Source organism: Alligator sinensis, unplaced genomic scaffold (genome assembly GCF_000455745.1).
Source record: "Alligator sinensis unplaced genomic scaffold, ASM45574v1 scaffold215_3, whole genome shotgun sequence".
Classification (NCBI taxonomy): domain Eukaryota; kingdom Metazoa; phylum Chordata; order Crocodylia; family Alligatoridae; genus Alligator; species Alligator sinensis.
The window spans coordinates 1,186,898-1,201,955 of record NW_005842175.1 but is presented as its reverse complement, the minus strand read 5'-3'; positions in this window follow the sequence as shown (position 1 = coordinate 1,201,955).

The window sequence follows — 15,058 nt, the reverse complement described above, 5'->3', positions numbered from 1 at the left end:
GGGGGGAAGCCGCTTCTTCGCGCTGGGGGAAGAGGTAGCAAGTGCGCCCTGCCCCACAATGCCCCGCGCGGGCCCTAGTCTGGCACAGTGCCCTGCGCTGCGCGGGGGCTCCTCCTTCAGCCCCAGGGGCAGGCCAGGGTGCAGGCTCCTGCCCTAGCGCTTCGCCTTGGGCAGCCCCACGCCCAGTGCCTTGCAAGCACCCCGAGCCCTATGAAATACGAACTTTCATTTCTACCCAGGAGAACTTTTAGGATCTTTTCTCCAACTCTTTCCTCCCATGCTTGATGAAGGGTGTTTGTGCCCGAAAGCTTGCAATTAAAGATTTTTTTTTGCAAAAATCTTGTTGGTCTAATAAAAGATATCACCTCTGTCCACAAGCCTTGGTTAGGCAGCATCTAATTCACCAGCTCTGTCCATCTCAGCTGGGAGGTTTCATGGTCATAGACAATGAGGGTTAGCAGGGACCTCTGGGGGCATCTAGTCCAACCCCCTGCTCCAAGCAGGACCAGCCCCAACTAGATCATCCCAGCCAAGGCTTTGTCTAGCTGGGTCTTGAAAACCTCCAAGGATGGAGAGAATCTACCACCTCTCTGGTTAACGGGGGTTTTACTTCCCTCCTAGTGATAAAATTCTTCCCAATTTCTAACCTAAATTTCCTTTGCTGCAACTTGAGACCATTGCTCCTTGGTCTGTCACCTGCCACCACTGAAAACATTGAACCCCGCTTCAGGTAGTTGAAGGCTGTTATTAAGTCCTCTCTCAGTCTTCTCTTCTCTAGACTTAAATAAATCCAGTTCCCTCAGTCTTGCCTCATAACTCATGTCCCCCAAGCCACTCACCATTTTTGTTGCCCTCCATTGGCCTCTCTCCAATTTGTCCACGTTTGCAGCCTCCCATGCATTTTGCAGCACTGGGGTCCATTCCCAGTCCTGTGTGGAGCTTGCCAAATCATGCATCCAAAAAAAGGGAGGGAAAGCAGCACCTGATATGTCTCACAAGAGCCATCTTTCTGCACAATGAACGAGCAGGAAAGGGCATGTTTTCTTGGCTTTGCAACTTTCTTTTCCGAAGCAACAATGTTTGAAAACGGCAAAGGCAGCAAACACAAGACACCAGGCATGTAGATGGATGAAAGTGAAACGAAGCAGTCAGCATCTCCTGTGTCCGTGCACAAAACACAAGCAACAACCATCTTGACTTGCCTGTGCTTGGAAGGCTGGGATATGGGAGAGAGGGGAGGAAACGTGATATGGTAACTAAGATGAGAACCAAGAAAGGATGGTGAAGCATTCCTGAAGAGGGTACTACAGAAGCCTAGGTACTTAAGATTTAATTTTTCGGGTTAGTATAATGTGTAAGTGTCTGGCACGTGTGACGTGACATAACAGATGCAAAAATAAAGAGGTCCCTTTCACTTAGTAAGAAACTCAAATGTTAAGTCGGCAGATTTGTAGGAACAGACAACGAAAAGAGTCCAGAGCTGGAGGCAATGTCAAAGGTACCAACAGAAGAGACAAAGAAGAAAGTCTTCAACTGAAAAAGGAATTAAGAGAGATGAAGAAGATACATTTGAGCAAGCATCTCTTGCCCAACTTCCATCTCAGAAAGATTGCTTTGGAGGAATTTGTAAACCAAGCTGCAAGTTTACACGGTCAAGACATGAAGGGTGGTGCGAGAGAAGTCCTGAAAGGCAGTGACAGATATGCACCGCTTAGTATCAGGGGTATATTACTGGTATTGTAAAAGATAGAGATGAATGAAAAGAATGTAGATAGTAATTCTAAGAGTGCTGAGAAATAAAATTGGGGGGGGAGGAAGGGAGAGAAGAGGGGAAGTGCTCCATACAGGACATATCTTGATGTGGAAAAATGGTTACTTCCAGAGATAAAGAATTGCCAAGGAGGTTGGAGTGGAATCATGACAAGAAAGAACCAGGCACATCTGCATAACCAATGGCAGTGATGTTTCAAGAAGGAGAAAGGTTACAGATGCAGGACGGCTTCTTCTCAAATAGACTGCCTCCATCTTGACTGAGCAAATAGAGATTAGAGAGAGAGAAGTAGTTAATCAAGATTAAAACAAAGTTTTTGCAGAGTTGGAAAGTAGCAGATTTTAGAGAACTGGAGAAGATAGACAAAGTTATTCACAATGGTAGCCATGTAGTCAGCAGAGGTGTGTTGTTACTATTATCAAACAGTAAGAAATTAAAGGATGACAAAAGGTAGTGCTTTAGGGACTGGATAATGCTACTAACAGCATCCCTCAAAGTCTTCTACCAATCTTATATTTTCATGTGCTGATCTGCACTTCCTAGGAATCAGGTTATGTCATTATTTTTCTTAGGTAATTTTTATTTAGGAATCTGAGAACTTGATTCTCTTCCCATTAAATGAAACAAAATCTCTTCATTGACTTCAGTGGGGAAGTATCAGAACTCAACTAGAAACCATAATTGCTGTAATTGTGCTCTCTTCCCTCCTGGAAAAATGTCTCCTCTATTCTTAACTGGTCTCTAAAACTAAATGTTTCTATGTGTGAGCTAAAAGAAACTATTTAAATTTTAAATGGTTATTTTCTTTGCTTGGCTGATTGATAGCACCCTATGATGAAAGCCGGTTAGATTTCTGATTGTTGTACTACTGTACAGAGGCTTTTCTTGGTTTGGACCAGAAAATAATTCCCAGGATGGAGGAGGCATACCTAAGAAAGTGGGTATGATCAAATTGTTTCCCTGAGGCCCTGTTTCAAAAGATCATAAAATTTCTATTCAATCCCTCCAACCAATTCCAGTCACCTTGTACGTGCTGGACACAGTATATATGCCCCATTTGAAACAATGAATTTGCACTTGTCTTTATTTGCACTCCAAGTCATTACCTCTTCCATTAGCTGGCACCCAAAAGCACCCTTTTCTCCAGATAGTCACCATCCATGATTGTGGAATTCTCCAGGAAAACTTCCCTTCAGATGAGCATCCAGAATTTTATAACATTTCCTGTCCAATTACTTGGCTTCTAAGACACCTGCACCGGGATGATTGCCAAAAAGCAATCTCCTCCCACCCATGTCCATATCCAGGTCTCGCAAAGTGCATGCTGTACATTTTGAAATGCAGTCATATCATATATACAAGATTTCCTGCCTAATATAGTGAATATAATCTAATCTTCCATACTATGAACTGTCAGGAGACATTATAGGCTTACTTCTTATTCTATTGGAGTATTGCTTTGCAGAGAAAATAGAAATACCCTTCCACCTTCATCCAAAATGAAGTGCCAACTCAGAGAAAAAAAAGTTACACTCGGGCAAGATTAATTTTGATTTACATTTACTTGCTGACAGGTCTGGCTCTAGAGATGCAGTGTTCTGGAAAAGTGTTCTATGCAGTTACCAAGCAGTTCCACTGGAACTGTGGAAGTCTATGACTGTGCTCTGGATCAGTCAGTACTCATATATCAGAGATTTTCAATCTTTTTAGACTCGAGGCACCCCTTGGAAGATGCCAGCTTTTAGTTTTCACTTCTTTTTTTTTTTACTACAGAAAAATAATAGAGCAGTTTTCTGTTGCAAAGAACGCAGAAAAACCACAACTATGAATTTCTATGTGAAATCCCTGGATTTATTGTGTGAATCATATTTGTAAACCAAATATCGCTAACATTGCATGGCACCCTGCAATATCCTTGAAAAGATCTTTAGGCACCCCAAGTTGCTGTGGCATCCTAGTTGAAAAATCACTAGTATATATAATGAATCAGATCAAGCATGCTCTGTACATATATTGTAGTAGGCAAGATATCTTGATTGATTTAATGTGCAGGGCCAGGCATGTAATTTGCTGGCTCAGATAAGTTAAACATATCTTCCTCCCCAAGCCTCCATATGCCGAATTAACTCAATTTCTGTTGAACATGTTTTAAGACCCCTGGGAAGAAGCAGAAGGATTTAATTTCCAAGCCTGTCTCCAGCAACTACAATTATTTGAAATCATAAAACTTCTTTCCTAGTACTTTGCAAATGGGATTTTTGCTGTACATTTTGCAAAATACATTTGTATTTCTAGCAAAGAAATTATAGAATGAAAAGAGGAAGGTTGCAAGATGTTTACCTCACAGGGGAAGGTATATTGCCAAACTAACCACACAGCGACTGTTCAGAAACCACATGTGCAAAAGATCTGCTGACTGTCACAACACAGTAGTAGTAAGAAACCTTAACTCTGTTTCTGAAATGGGCTGAACAAAGGACTGGAGCTGGAAACATGGAAGAGTTGCACTGAACTTCTAAGAATGCAGCTCTCTCCTAGCTCTAATTCATAAAGAGAATTTATAAATATATAAGTGCTGGTAACTGTTAAGATGGGGTAGAGTTTAAGTTCATAAATCATGCCAAAAGATGACAGCATTACGAGGAGACACATGGGAGAATGAAACAATATGCATGATGTATGTCTGCATTTACTCTCTCCCTCCGAATAATAGCTATTTGGTACCAAGACTAATTGTGAAGTAGCCACCACTGTTAGAAGCACATAACTCCCCTTTCCCTTGTGTACACATACCTTTCTACCCCTCTGCAGAAACAAGATTACAACCCGTGATTGCTCTCAGACTTTCCCTCTAGCTTTCTCCTTCAGCCTTTGGGCTAGGGGCAAGCAAGAATAGGGGTCATCAGAACTCCAAGGCCTCTGGGCTTGGCACATAGGATGCCTGCCATGGATTTGGGAGTATCTGAAGCCCCAGACTGAGGAGTTCTGGAGGTAGGATACTTGCTGGTAGTAGCACCACACAGACTTGAATGATTGAGCTGTGCACAGTCGATAGAATTTGGGACCGATCTGGCCGATTGGCCCAAGACACAACATTTCAAAAAGTGATTACAATCCAAACATCGTCATAATTGGGCAAGGAGAACTACAACATTAAAAGCCAGGGAAATTAAAAATAGGTCAGTGCTATTTTCATAGTTGAGAGTTTAGAGCTGTAGGTGCCGCAGGCTTGACTTCTTGTCACTTGAATCTGGAGAGGGAGGTCAGAAATAGTCTATGTTATTTGAAAGTTATAGCTTGCCTTGGTGTCACTCTCCTGGGGCTGATGGGAATATACCTAGTATGTTATTGCTTGAATCAGGAATATTTACTGTAAAAAGAAACCTACCCCAAGCCAGTCTATGATATACACAGTATATACATAGAAAAAAACAAAACCACTATCAAACATGCTGCTGTCCACTCGCTCTGTTCTCAACTCCTATACCATCACTGTGCTTTCAGCTTCTGCTTTAACAAAGGACAGAAGGGCACTGGGTGCTACCTATCTCAACAACTTGGTGACGATCTGCAGGAGGAAAAAAAAAGGCATCTAACATCTCTTCTTTTAGTCCAAGGGATGGAATTGAAGGGATCCCTCGGACTAAAAGCTCTGTTCTTACCCAGCTTGTCTGAAGTGCCAGGAGCACCATAACGCTCCTTAGCAGAATGATACAAGTACTTACATTGTAAAAACTGCTACTTTGGAGGACCAAGTACCCTGACAAAACATGGAATTGTTTTCTTAAGGAAAAAAAAGAAAGCATCTTGAGGAAGGCTACATTTTCACTTCAAGCAGAGGACTGGTCTGTCTGGCAACATGAACTCTGTTCTTGGCATTTATGATACCCTCAACTCTGTGATGAGATTATGGCTGCATAACGTGCAGTTGTGGAAATCACTGGTCCAAAATGCTAGCAAGAATGTCTAAGGGCACTGTCACAATCTCATCTGCCATATAGGTTTTGAATATATCCATCATTGTAATCTCTAACTGCAAAAGCAATGGGAATCAATGCTTTGTTTTACAGCAGTTTGTGACCCCCTCCCTCAACCCCACAACACTTTCCCAGCTCCTCTTGCCCCGTTTTTCTTCCGGCTCATCAGTTTCTACCTGGTTTTCAATTTCTACCTGGCATGGCTAAGTGCAAACTTGCCATCCCATGCTGTTTAAGGAAACATGCTAGCAATGATAGTGACTGTGACTGAAAGACTAGATCTGGGCCCTGAGGTATCTGTCTTTGTTTTGCGCACCCAAAACATCCCTAGAACACATCCTTTGGCCTATAGACAAGAGAACTGCTCTTTTAAGGAAAGAGCAACCTGCACTCCAAGCAAAATCTATTGCGCTTCTTTTTTATTTTTTAATCTTAACAGCAAATGGCCCAGTGAAAAATATTTATCTGAACCTTGTGGCTCCCATCCTCATCTCCACACAATTCTCTCAGTTTTGTAGCTTAGCAGTTGCTTTAGGTTCTTTATTAGCATTTCAAACACCCTCTCTCCCTCCTCCCCCTTCTTGATGGGGATAAGAAATGCTTCAGATTCCTGAGTTCAGAAGGGCTTGAGGGCATTCTTCATACTCAGCCGAGGCATACAGCTGAGAGGAGCAGAATAATATACCCCAGTCCTTTCACCCCTTTACCTTTACCCCCTTCCCATAATCTGCACCCCCCCCCCAAGTAATCACCACACTTGTAATACTGGAGTGGCAAAAAAACCTTGCTAGGCCCAAGACAGGATCTTGATGGGGAGAAGAAAAAAAGTGACACTAGCATGATTGTTAAGTCTACCTAAACCTTGCTTTCCTTTCCCTGGTCAGAAGTTTCCATTAGCGGAACTACTGCCTTCCTTGTTGGAGACGCAGGTTGAGCCTTGGTTATGATAAAATGCAATCCAATGAATGCAGTAACAGACTGAGGAATTATACCAGTTGGAAGAGATCACTGAGTTCTTTCTAGTCCAAGAAGACAGCAGGAGTGGTGTTTAACTATTTTGTACATTGTTTTGGTGTTTTAAAAGCTCAGTCATAGATTTCATAGACATTAGGGCTGGAAGGGACCTCGGAAGATCATCGAGTCCAGCCCCCTGCCCAAAGGGCAGGAAGTCAGCTGGGGTCATAGGAGCCCCGCAAGATAAGCATCCAGTTTGCTCTTGAAGGTGTTCAATGAAGGCGCTTGAACCACCTCCGGTGGCAGGCTGTTTCAGACCTTGGGGGCTCGGACAGTAAAGAAATTCTTCCTTATGTTCAGCCTGAAACGGTCTTATAGTAGTTTATGACCGTTCGACCTAGTCGTCATCCCTTGGGGTGCTCTGGTGAACAAACGTTCCCCCAGATACTGGTGGTCACCCCTGATAAACTTATAGGTGGCCATCAGATCACCCCTAAGCCTGCGCTTTTCCAGGCTAAAGAGCCCCAGGGCTCTCAGCCTGTCATCGTAGGGTCTGCTTCCCTGACCTCTGATCATGCGCGTGGCTCTTCTCTGGACTCTCTCAAGCTTCTCCACATCCTTTTTGAATTGTGGAGCCCAAAACTGGATGCAGTACTCCAGCTGCGGCCTCACCAAGTAATTTTCAGTAGGCTGCTAAATGAAAGGCTAAGTAAGGAATCCAATTGGACATTGGCTCTTTTGACATTTTCTTTCTTCCTATAAGGTTCAACCAGTGGGAAAAGGAAGAAAGTAGACTCCATGGTTCAAACAGCAGAAAGAGAGTGCCTCTGATGATTAAGAGTGGTATCTCTTTTCAGAGGTTGCCCTACGGTCTGGTGTTGATACTGCCCTCCCACTTTATTTTGTTTGTCTTGTGCCTAACCTACTGCAGTCATTAAGGCCAAATATTTACTCAAATTAAGTGACTCTCTCATTCCCATTCCACTCTATTGGCTGAGGACAAAATGAGACTAGCTTAAATGTTCCATGTCCCAAAGGAGCAGAGAGCAAGGTCTTTTTCCAACATTGTAGGAGTCATCTAAAAACCTCATCCTGGAAACTGCTGGAGATCACAACCTGACTAGTGTATAGTTACTCACAATGAAAAAAACTGCCCCTGCCTGCCAGCAACCCAAACTCATCCATTCTTTCTGGGTTTGGGACCAAAGCAGGGATGCCATTCATGCTATTCCCAGTAGAATGTGTGGAAAGAGACCGCTCACTGCCCCAGCAATATTCACCACTGCCTGCAGGATAAGCCACATTTCTCTGACAGGAGGATGCTATCTCCTTTGTGCATATGATGGTTTAACTGCAGATGCTGCAGGTCTTCTGAACACCCCCGTCCCTTCTTGGTGTGACATTGCAAGCTTTGTGCATCTGCAGTCACTGCATGCTTTGTTCAAGTATCCCACCTGCCTCTTTGCCAAGATTCCCTCCCACACTTGCGAGTTTGCTCCTGCTTCCTAGCCAGCCTTCTCTCATCTCCCACCAGACTTCTAGCTTCTCCTGCCTCCCACTGTCAGCTTGGCCTGTTCTGTATTGCCGTGCCAGCCTGTTCCTTTCCTTCCAAGACATATGGCCAGTGTGAGCAGAGGAAAGAACCGTTCCTCATTCTCTTTAATGTGTGTACTGCCCTGACTTGCTCTCAGTTTGGATCAGACGTGCAAAAGCAGTGGGGAGAAGAGATGACTGAACTGACACTTATTGCCGTGGGAGGCAGAGGTGTTGTCTCTGTGTGAGGTACAGAGAGAGTCAAAAGCAGGCTTTGGGGATTCACAGAAGAGTTTTCACCTTAGGAGGCAGAATGATATTACTGAGATGCACTGAGGTGCATTGCAGAAGGAGGTTGCCTTTCAGCAGAGGTGCTAACAGAAGCTTGTTTTAACCCACATGACCTTTCATGTCATTTATCAGAGCTCCCATAGGTTGTGTGTCCTAAAATAGGCCTAAAATAAAAACAAAACAACTCGTAGCACTTCCCAAGTGTTTTGACAAGCACACATTATCAGTGATGCATCTCCAGGTCCGTGGGCTGGCCAAGCCTCAGGCTGGCATTTGTTCCACATGTATTTCTCAGATAAAAGGAAATACAAAAGTGTTAGATATAAACCTAGACTGCAGAACAGATGCCACAAGAAACCAGAAAAGATCCTTGACTGCATCTCCCAATGTGAAGTAGCAGTGAACGTCACACTGAAGTGAAAGGATTTCCTCCTGGATCAAGGATCTTACTTTTTACTCTGGTTTTGAAGAAAGGATTGGGGGTGGGGGAATACATTTTTTCAAGTTAGATCAAAAGTGTTGTGTAGATCCAAAATATTACATGAAAAGCCTGCTGTCTCCTCTCCACCCAGTGGATCAATAAAATTAAGCAAGTAAATCTTGTCTACTTTCTCCATTTTCTGTCTGTACATAAAATAAATGAAAACATCCTAAAACCACTCTTTATTCTACCCTTCCATTGTCCTTCAACTGCAGTTTAACTATGAACGCTAAATACCTGTCTATAGGCTCATGTTTAGTTATATGAAAACACAAAAGGTCTGTGTCTGGTTGACTCTGTAAATGAACATGTCTATATAAAGACCTTTTATCTTACTGCATTCTTCCAAATTTCCATAAACCATCCCTTACATGTGGGAGGGGAGGGAGACACAGAAAGATGACAGCATGATGCCTACTCAATGATTCAGCATCCCTGCAAAAGATTCTTCTAAATACCGCAACCAAGAGAACCAACCCCAGTTTTTTTTCCCCTCCTGTGGGTTCCTATGTATCAGGGAAGAGTACAATTGTTAAAGGGGACCCGCAAGGGTTTGTGCTCCTTTGTGCCTAATAAGGACCCACAAGTAAGGTCTGAAAGAGATCTGCATCCCCTGGAGGGGCAGAGTTGAGGTGTGTGAGAGTGGGAGACGCCTGCTTCTTTTTTTCTCCTAGGAATGTCAAGTCAGGTCTGATTTTGCTGGAGGACCTCCTGGCTGCCTCTGAGGAAGTTCATGGTGAGCTCTCTTATACCTTAATTGGAAGGGCAGGGGGAGGAACCTTTAACAAAGACTTCCTTGTGGCATGTTAATTAGGTATAGGAGTTAAAAAAAAATGCTCTAAACCTCACAGAATTTTGTACAGTAACCTTTCCCTCTCAGTAGGTTTACTTTCACTCTCTCCTCATGATTTTATTAGTTATCCAGTTGCCCGAGTCTTCCAAGGTAGATAAGACCTGAATTTCTAAAGCAAAAAAACCAACTTGTGTGTATATGTGTATATGTATATGCAACAGGGGTGTAGGTTGTAGCCGTTTTGGTCTAAGGACATAGGCAGACAAGGTTCTTTGAGTGAATCCAAAGAACCTTGTCTGTCTATGTATATGTATATATGTATATGTATATATGTATACACACACACAATTTCTCTAGACAGAAAGCAGGGCAGGGTGGCACCTTAGAGGCTAAGAGAGTCATTTAAAAATCTCCTTTAGAATCCAGATTTGCTCCTTGGACTAGACTCTGGCTGCAGCCCCTTGGGAGGAGAGAGATAAGCGTAATAGAGCTGTAGCTCTTCTTGCCCCTCTCCATTAGTTGGGCTTGTAAGGCACAGCATTGCCACAAAGGCCCCTGCTGGGCTTTGAAAGCAGTCCTTTAATCTCCCCAGTGCCCTGACTGGCTGCTCAGCATGCCTTCAGGCAAGGTAGCACAGAGGAACTCCAGCCGGGAAGGGAGAGGCCTCTGCGCCCTTCCCCTGCACGCTGAACTAACACTTAATCCTACTGGAATGACCTCACTGCTTGGCACCAAGTCCTCCAACTAGAGGAGTGCCAGGCACACACACAATACACCCGCCTCCCTCTGGGTGAGGAACCCAGGCTCCCAGCAGTGCCTGGGGCCTCAAAGGGAATCCTTCTTCCCCTCACCTGAACGCAGCACTGTTGCAGCAACTCCAGTGTTCTGGAAACCTCAGCCTGACAAAGGGTATTTGTACCCAAAAGCTTGCAAAGGAGAAATTTTCCAACTAGCTTGCAAAGGAGAATTTTTCCAACTATTTGAGCTGGCCTAATAAAAGATATTGGATTTACCCAAAGAACCTTGTCTGCCTATGTCCTTAGACCAACACGGCCACAACTTGCACCCCAGAAACCTGATGAAAGCACCCAAAGCCCTGATGTAGAAGCAGCCTAAGCCCTGGATTGCCATCGGCTCCTCCATGGTGCCTAATCGTGCTCTCTGGGGTGTGGGGAATGGTAGACTCATGCACTTTGACCCAGAGTAACAAGGGAGGGCCTCCGTGATTCAGTTTCAGTTGGGAAGAGGACGTGGCATACTACACCCTGCTTCCTCACTCTTCTGGGGATGTGCTCTCAAAAGCCTCCCACTGGGGGTGCCCAAAGCAGGACGAGTACATGCTACGTGCCCACCTCAGAGTTTTTTGACCCCCCCATAAGTAGCAGGCACTTTGGAAAAGTTCCTTTCATTACCAAGCAGCTGCCCAGAAGTCAGGGAATGACTCCATGTGCGTGTGTACACATGTGTGTGCATGCACATATGTGTGAGTATGTGCATACAAAATCTGCAACCCAATTGGTCCTCTTCTGGGTGCTTTTGAAAGACCAGGGTCTGGTGACCCTGGGCTGTAGGAGAATCTTGAATGGAGGGACAAACCCCTCATGCACAACATCAGCACTCCCAAGAATACCTGCTCTCTTCCACGTGTGTGCTGTCTCCTGAAGAAAAACATACGTTTTGCTCTTCACAGATGGTGTAGGTGTTATGTAGAGGCATCTCCCATCAGCAGCCTTTCCATTCCTCCAGGTCTGAGGAAGGGTTTGAATTACACTTTAACTCTTGGAGGGGAAAAGGGGGGGGAGTCTGCACAAAATAATTGGGCTGCCCATCACAATGCCTTAATAAAATTGGAGAACCCCAGGTTATGATTTTCAAATCTTACCAGGGGCTTTCGTCTCTTATGGAGAGCCCCCCCCTGCGCTCCCCCATAATTCAAACCCTGGTCTGAAAGCACCCATCACCTGAGCTCCTCTATCCCTACTGCTGCTCTAGGTTCATGGCATGTATAAAACATGGTTGGCAAGGAAAAGCAAAAACCGGCCTGCTCCCTCACAAGAGGTAATTCTTATCACATGCAGGAGCACAATCTTATGAGAGAGCAGGATGGTTTGCTCCATTTATAGCCCCATTACCACTACTACTGCAGTAGCAGCTAGAAACCCTCCAGCCAAGAGTGGGGGTCCATCATGCAAGAGACTCCATTGTACAAACAGAGTGGGACAGCTCCTCCCGCACCCAATGCTTCCAGTCTAAAGCAGTGATTCTCAACCAGGGTGCTGCAGCACTCACAAGATGACCCAGAGATTTCAAACAGGAATCCGTAGCATCAAAAACATACTGACCTTTTGGGGGTCTTCCTAAGTTCTTTGCAACAGAACAATTATTCTGTTATTTTATCTATAGTAAAAAAAAAAAAAAAGAATGACACCTAGGAGTTGGCATTTTCCCAAGGGGGGGCTTTCTCTAATAAGGAATGCCTCAAGTCTACAAAGGTTGAGAAGCACTGGTCTAAATAGACACGGCCATCCAAGCCCCCAGGGTCTGGAACAGCCTGCCATCAGAGGTGGTTCAAGCACATACATTAAACACCTTCAAGGGTAAATTGGATGCTTATCTTGCTGGGATCCTATGACCCCAGCTGACTTCCTGCCCTTCGGGCAGGGGGCTGGACTCGATGATCTTCCAAAGTCCCTTCCAGCCCTAATGTCTATGAAATCTATGAATCACAAAACTAGGAGGGGAAATGGAGGCATAGAGCTGCGAAACAACTTGGCCTAGCTCACACCAGGAGCAGGTAGGATGGACAGGGAGGACAAGTCAGGTGTGACGCTGAGCAGTCATGCAGCCCATTGCCCTGTCTCAAGGCTCTGACTGGCCGAGTCTGCTCAGGCAGGAGGCCGGGTAGAGATATACCTTATAAACTAAATCAGAGATGCATAAGCTTTTGTAAGCCCAAGCTCACTTCATCAGATGAGTCGGGCCAGCCAGGGTCACAAGACAGCACTGAAGCCAGACCTCCTGTGGAATGGAACCAGCTTGGAGAGGGGGATAAAGAAGAAGAGTCAAAGAAGGTGAGGCTTGGAGCCAGGGAGGAAGGAAGGGAGGGCCTTAGGTTTCAGGGAAGACTAAAGAGTCCTGGAAAGATTTGCTATGAGATGAATGAACAGTGAATTGATGCATAAAGACAATCCTGAAAAAATAGACTGAAGTGCTGCTGATACATGAGGCATCCCAACTCCTATCCAAATCTTAGCCTACTCGAATGTGCTGCCCCTTGGACCATCCTGCCTTTCTAATATAAGCCAGCTTGTCATTCTCCTTGCATAGAGGAGGTTTCCTTCCCTACCCTGATGGGCATATGTTACTTCTTAGAAACAGTGACATGCCACTGGGGAGCCCACATTCCTCTCTAGGACTGAGTGACTTTTTCCCTGCTCTGCTGTTCCATTTTGCCCTTCGTGTGCCTTTTTCCTTTCTTTTCCTGCCTAAGGAAACTGCTCACTTAAAGAACAAAAAGTGCAACCTTGCAAGTGGAGGGAAACAGCAATAGGTATAGCTGCTGAGAGAAAACAAAAGCAGAAGCTTGAGAGAGAGAGTGGGTCCAATTCTCAGTTAGCCTGCCTCTTGCATCTGAAGCATGTTCTGATTTGGTGCTGCTTGCGTGCATGGGGGCGTGCTTCTAGGGGGAAATGTTCATTGAGCCTGGGTAGGGAGAAGGGGTAACTTAAGACAAGAGGACCTGATTTGGAAAGGTGCCCTACACATACTCAGGAAGGCAGCAGGCAGGCAGGTAATGACAACACAGCTATTTATGGTGCTCCGTGATATCTTGTGCCTATATAAGGCTACACAGTTTTGCTGAGAGCTCAGCAGGGGAGGAGCCTCAAGGGGCTCTAACATGCTCTCATACTATCTGCCTGAGAAACCCTCTGACCTCTTTCTTGGGAAAAGCCCTGGGAATCCTGACTAAATCCAGCTGCTCAAGCCTCCAAATGACAAAAAAATAAATCCACGTGCTCCTCTTCACTCCACCGCCCCTGCAAGCTATAGCCATGATGCAGCAAAATGAGTTCATTTGTAACCTGGCAGGTATCTGGGGAAGTCAGTTGGAAAGCCCCACCAAATCTCATTTTCATCTGGTTGCGATAGTGGGTTAACAATTAGCCGTAAAACTTTGTTACGCACCAGCCACTATGCGAAGGGCCAGCAGCTGACAGCCTGTATACGTGTGCATGTGCACTCACCCACTCAGGCTACCTGATTCATTCATCACTGTACCTACAGCCACCAGGGTGGAGCCTAGTTCCAACACACCTTGACCCTGTCCACACTGGCCAGCAGAACTGTGCTAGAAACTGGTTACAAATAAAAACCAACACACAGAAAATGTAGTTGAGAAACAGACAGGGTTGCTAAACACACCCTTCCTGTCATAACTTCATAAAAGTAAAGATATGAGAAGTTAACCCATCAAAACCGCACATTGCATGGAGACAATGCGGATGCAGGGCTGGGACTCTAGAGACTTGGGTTCCATTCCTAGCTCTGTTACCAAGCTATTAAACAACCTCAGGAAAGTAATTTTCCCTCTCTGTCCCTTAGTTTCCCCACCTGTATCATGCAAATTATAATACTAACTTTTTTTTTAAAGGGGGAGATCAACTGATGAAAGGCTTTAGGAAAAATAGGCTTGAAATAATAATAGCGGTAATACCTGCACCCACAGACACACACCACACCACTACTATGACGGCTCTATGCACAGACTACACACTGCGACCTTAACTCAGCCCCTCCATCACATCCCGTGGCACACTAGCCTCTTGCAGCATAACATACTATTACACCAAACATCTACAACATACTGTTTTGGGAGAAGGAGTGTACTGAATGGGGCATGCAAAGGACAGCTGGGGGAAAAGAGGTTTAGTGCAGAGATAATCTGGTTGAGAGGGCACAGAAAAGGGGGACATCCCTAGGAGGGCAACTGATTTGGTACAAATATCTCAAAGCTCCTTACAAAACTCATCAACCCTCAACACCCCATGAAGTAGGTATCCCCATTTTACAGATGGGAAAGGGATGTCACAGATCTCTCTTCTAGTTACCTCAACCCTATGTCTTTCCAGGATTTACTCTGATCATATAGCCCAGTACATTTAACAGACGCTCAGATGTACACCATAGAAATGCAGATAATTTGGATTAGCTTCAAGCTAAATCTAAATCTAAAAGAATGGAGCTGCATTGCAAGGCTA